The following is a 6000-nucleotide window of genomic DNA, read 5'->3' on the forward strand; positions in this document are numbered from 1 at the left end:
ACTTATCCGAGGTCGGGTCGCGGGGGCAGCAGCTTGAGCAGAGATGCCCAGACTTTCCTCTCCCCGGCCACTTCTTCTAGCTCTTCCGGGAGAATCCCGAGGCGTTCCCAGGCCAGCCGGGAGACATAGTCCCTCCAGCATGTCCTGGGTCTCCCCCGGGGCCTTTTCCCGGTTGGACGTGCCCGGAACACTTCACCAGGGAGGCGTCCAGGAGGCATCCTGATCAGATGCCCGAGCCACCTCATCTGACTCCTCTCGATGCGGAGGAGCAGCGGCTCTACTCTGAGCCCCTCCCGGATGACTGAGCTTCTCACCCTATCTTTAAGGGAGAGCCCAGACACCCTGCGGAGAAAACTCATTTCAGCCGCTTGTATTCGCGATCTCGTTCTTTCGGTCACTACCCATAGCTCATGACCATAGGTGAGGGTAGGAACATAGATCGACTGGTAAATTGAGAGCTTTGCCTTATGGCTCAGCTCCTTTTTCACCACGACAGACCGATGCAGAGCCCGCATCACTGCGGATGCCGCACCGATCCGCCTGTTGATCTCACGCTCCATTCTTCCCTCACTCGTGAACAAGACCCCGAGATACTTGAACTCCTCCACTTGGGGCAGGATCTCGCTCCCAACCCTGAGAGGGCACTCCACCCTTTTCCGGCTGAGGACCATAGTCTTGGATTTGGAGGTGCTGATTCCCATCCCAGCCACTTCACACTCAGCTGCGAACCGATCCAGACAGAGCTGAAGATCACAGCCTGATGAAGCAAACAGGACAAAAAAAAACAGGAAAAAAAAATCCAATATTTAAAAACTAAATTTTGACCTTAAATAAAATCTTATTTTTTTCTTGTTATCCTTTTGTTGAACAGTCTGTATTAAAATTGATTAAAGCATTTAAATTAAAACCTTTTAAAAACAAATAAATATTTAAATTAAGGTCAAAATTGAATTCCGTTTTTCTGTACACCTCTCTGTACTTTCATTTGTATTGAAGGAATATGAATTGTGGAATTGCAAATTTAGAACACATGGAGGGTGCAGAGCAAATGCGCTCTCTCCTCTATATATGTAATGTTATTTCTTAGCCAAATATTTACCTTACCTATGTGTGTGTGTGTAAAGAATGCTGATGAGATATGAAAAATAACCAGTAGTCAATGTGCATGCTGCCAACTGAATAGTGAATAAGCCTGTCTTTGGGGTTCATATATTTGTAAATGTCACTCTGAATGAGTCAGTACCTCACCAGCCACCAACTTCAGCACATGTCACTGATGTGAAGTGCTGGAGCCAATCCTGAGTGCATCAGGCACAATTCAGAAACAAGCCTTGGACAAGGCGCCAGTCATATATTAAACGTGTGACGGGTAAACCTATGTTACCCATTTTAGTCTTAACTAGTAACCAGTTTAGGAGCATAAACTTATTTTTTTACCTGGTGGTGACACTAGATAGGAGCCGGCTAGTTCTTTTCCAAGTTGCTGTCGCCTGGTGAAGTGTCGCTAGCGGACTGTGTTTCTGATAGGATTGCCGGACTATAGTGGAGATGATCGTCGAATAAATGTAATGGCGTGAGGAGGATTCGCTTTGGAGAGTATGGAGTACACGTGACAGGATTGGGTGTGATCGGGAGGTCAGCTGATGTGACGGCAACTTTTCAAAAGGCGCGAGCTTGAGAAAGAGTTTGAGATTACGTGCAGGCCATGTAACGAAAGGAGCAGCTGGGAGCAAGCCAAAGCCTAAAAAACGTGTTACAGATCGGCTGTGGGAGAATTAAATGTGTCTTTTGCACTCTTTCTCTGAAACTTTATTAAACGTAAGAGGAGTTGCTGAGGTTGGTTTGATCAGGGCTGGCAATTCGCTTAGGTTCATAAGGAGGTGTACTAGTAGCAATGAATTTCAAATTGAGGAATAACAACACTAGAAACAACTTATTATGCAGGAGCAAGTCAGCAGAACATGTGAATTAATGAAGATCAACGCAGGCCTGGGTGGCATTGTGGTGCATTGTGGTGCAGTGGAAGCACTGCTTGCAGTTAGGTGACCACTATGGAGTAATATGGGTCCTCCCTGCCTGGAGTCTGCATGTTCTCTCTGTGTCTGGGTTGGTTTCCTTCCGCTGTTCAAAGATGTGCAGGTTTAGTAAACTGGTGACACTAAATTGGCTTTTGAGTGTTTGCGGTGTGTGTTGACCCTGCGATGGACTGACATCCTGTCCAGGATTAGTTTATGCCTTGTCCCCTGTGCTGGCTGAGATAGGCTCCAGCCCCTGCAACCCTGGTCTGATTAAGCTGGTTAGAAAATTACATGACATGACAATGCAGGAAAGACAGAAACTGCGAAAGCTCTAATTTCTTAAGGGACATTGGTAATGTACAGCGCATCCGGAAAATATTCACAGCGCATCACTTTTTCCACATTTTGTTATGTTACAGCCTTATTCCAAAATGGATTAAATTCATTTTTTTCCTCCGAATTCTACACACAACACCCCATAATGACAACATGAAAAAAGTTTACTTGAGGTTTTTGCAAATTTATTAAAAATAAAAAAACTGAGAAAGCACATGTACATAAGTATTCACAGCCTTTGCTCAATACTTTGTTGATGCACCTTTGGCAGCAATTACAACCTCAAGTCTTTTTGAATATGAAGCCACAAGCTTGGCACACCTATCCTTGGCCAGTTTCACCCATTCCTCTTTGCAGCACCTCTCAAGCTCCATCAGGTTGGATGGGAAGCATCGGTGCACAGCCATTTTAAGATCTCTCCAGAGATGTTCAATCGGATTCAAGTCTGGGCTCTGGCTGGGCCACTCAAGGACATTCACAGAGTTGTCCTGAAGCCACTCCTTTGATATCTTGGCTCTGTGCTTAGGGTCGTTGTCCTGCTGAAAGATGAACCGTCGCCCCAGTCTGAGGTCAAGAGCGCTCTGGAGCAAGTTTTCATCCAGGATGTCTCTGTACATTGCTGCAGTCATCTTTCCCTTTATCCTGACTAGTCTCCCAGTTCCTGCCGCGGAAAAACATCCCCACAGCATGATGCTGCCACCACCATGCTTCACTGTAGGGATGGTGCCAGGTTTCCTCCAAACGTGATACCTGGCATTCACACCAAAGAGTTCAATCTTTGTCTCATCAGACCAGAGAATTTTCTTTCTCATGGTCCGAGAGTCCTTCAGGTGCCTTTTGGCAAACTCCAGACGGGCTGCCATGTGCCTTTTACTAAGGAGTGGCTTCCGTCTGGCCACTCTACCATACAGGCCTGATTGGTGGATTGCTGCAGAGATGGTTGTCCTTCTGGAAGGTTCTCCTCTCTCCACAGAGGACCTCTGGAGCTCTGACAGAGTGACCATCGGGTTCATGGTCACCTCCCTGACTAAGGCCCTTCTCCCCCGATCGCTCAGTTTAGATGGCCGGCCAGCTCAAGGAAGAGTCCTGGTGATTTCGAACTTCTTCCACTTACGGATGATGGAGGCCACTGTGCTCATTGGGACCTTCAAAGCAGCAGAAATTTTTCTGTAACCTTCCCCAGATTTGTGCCTCGAGACAATCCCGTCTCGGAGGTCTACAGACAATTCCTTTGACTTCATGCTTGGCTTGTGCTCTGACATGAACTGTCAACTGTGGGACCTTATATAGACAGGTGTGTGCCTTTACAAATCATGTCCAATCAACTGAATTTACCACAGGTGGACTCCAATTAAGCTGCAGAAACATCTCAAGGAAGATCAGGGGAAACAGGATGCACCTGAGCTCAATTTCGAGCTTCACGGCAAAGGCTGTGAATACTTATGTACATGTGCTTTCTCAATGTTTTTACTTTTAATAAATTTGAAAAAATCTCAAGTAAACTTTTTGCACATTGTCATTATGGAGTGTTGTGTGTAGAATTCTGAGGAAAAAATGAATTTAATCCATTTTGGAATAAGGCTGTAACATAACAAAATGTGGAAAAAGTGATACGTTGTGAATACTTTCCGGATGCACTGTAAATAGTTTACATTTCAAAATATTAAAAGTGGCAATGGAAAATTCAAAGAAATAATGTTATGTTAACACATAATAAAATATTAAATAAATGCACATCTTAATACATAAGAAATTAATGGTGTGAATGAATGAATACATAAAGACTGAATGGTGTGAATATAGCTTGCATTTGCTTATTATGTGAGACAATACTTTTTTGATAAGGAATAATTTTATAGTAATACATTTTTGATATTGCTTACATAGTGGAATTAATTAATCTTACACATTTTTGTACATGAAAAATAAATATGATGAAAGTTTAAAAAAAAGGATACAGGTGGGACTAGAATCGCAGTGCTGCTGACTCACAGTTGAACATGTTACCATCTGCACTGTGACTGTCAAGGAGAAACCCACCAGACAGACGTCCAAGACACACTTGTAAAAAGCATCAAGAAGAATTTTAATATTTATCTTCAATAAAGTGCACAAAGCACCACACTTGCCACAATTCTACAATAATAATACAATAATCAATAATCACAATAATCCTCCACTCCCAGCAGCTCCGTTACACACCCTCCCAACTCCGGCTCTCCTGCTGGGTCTTCACCTGTCCTTTAAATAGTCCATGACCCGGAAGTGCTCCTTCTCTTTTTCAGGGTCAAATGCCACATCCTCAGTCCTCAAGTAGCCCGGAAGTACTGCCGGACTCTGAAGTACTTCCGGGTTGTAGTAAGAGTAGGAGTCCCCAGGTTCTTTGTGAGCTCCCTCTGGCAGCACCCAACAGGGCTGAGGAGACGGACTCCATGTCCCAGGATGCCCTGGGGGAATCCGGGGAACCATTGCCGTCCAGGGGAGCTGCCACCTAGCGTCCCGGGGGAGGCAGTGTCCTGAAAAGGCTGCTCTTCTCCCTTCTTCCCGTTCTAGGACGTCCCGGCCGGACTGAACCGCCGGCCGTCCTTCAAAATGTATAACCTCAAAATTAACTGATATATATATTTTTTTCTTTAATACACAAACTAGGTATAAAGAGGGAAGCCCCCTGCTAACGAGGCTGCAGCCTGTCTGATCTGACCAGTCAGTGGCACTGAGCTGACAGGGGCTGCAGCCTCTTTGACTCACAAAGAATAAAGAAATTGCTTTTTACTTTACATTGGTGTCCATCTCCTGTTGTTCCGACTTTCAGTGTTCACAATAGATAGATAGATAGATAGATAGATAGATAGATAGATAGATAGATAGATAGATAGATAGATAGATAGATAGATAGATAGATACTTTATTAATCCCCAAGGAGAAATTCATATACTCCAGCAGCAGCATACTATACTGATAAAAGCAATATAATTAAAGAGTGATAAAAACAGTGCAAGTTAAAAAGTGCAAGGTGGAGAGTGCGAGGCAGGTATAACAGTCAATAACAATGTATAATATTAACGTTTACCCCCCCGGGTGGAATTGAAGAGTTGCATAGTGTGGTGGATGAACGATCTCCTCAGTCTGTCAGTGGAGCAGGACAGTGACAGCTGTCTATCGCTGAAGCTGCTCCTCTGTCTGGAGATGATACTGTTCAGCGGATGCAGTGGATTCTCCGTGATTGACAGGAGCCTGCTCAGTGCCCGTTGCTCTGCCACAGATGTCAAACTGTCCAGCTCCGTGCCTACAATACAGCCTGTCTTCCTCACCAGTTTGTCCAGGCGTGAGGCGTCACTCTTCTTTATGCTGCTTCCCCAGCACACCACCGCGTAGAAAAGGGCGTTCGCCACAACCATCTGATAGAACATCTGCAGCATCTTATTGCAGATGTTGAAAGACGCAAGCCTTCTAAGGAAGTATAACCTCACTCTTTGAGGTTTTTAGATTTTTTTGTTATACAACAATGAATCACAATGGATTTATTTAGGCTTTTCTGACTGACAAAAAGAGTACAGTATCCAGATGTGCAAAGCTGACATGTGCACACAGACTCATGGCTGTTGTGCCTGTCATAGATGCATTTACTAAATAATTATGCAGCCAA

The sequence above is a fragment of the Erpetoichthys calabaricus genome, chromosome 8 (assembly GCF_900747795.2).
Source record: "Erpetoichthys calabaricus chromosome 8, fErpCal1.3, whole genome shotgun sequence".
Taxonomy (NCBI): domain Eukaryota; kingdom Metazoa; phylum Chordata; class Cladistia; order Polypteriformes; family Polypteridae; genus Erpetoichthys; species Erpetoichthys calabaricus.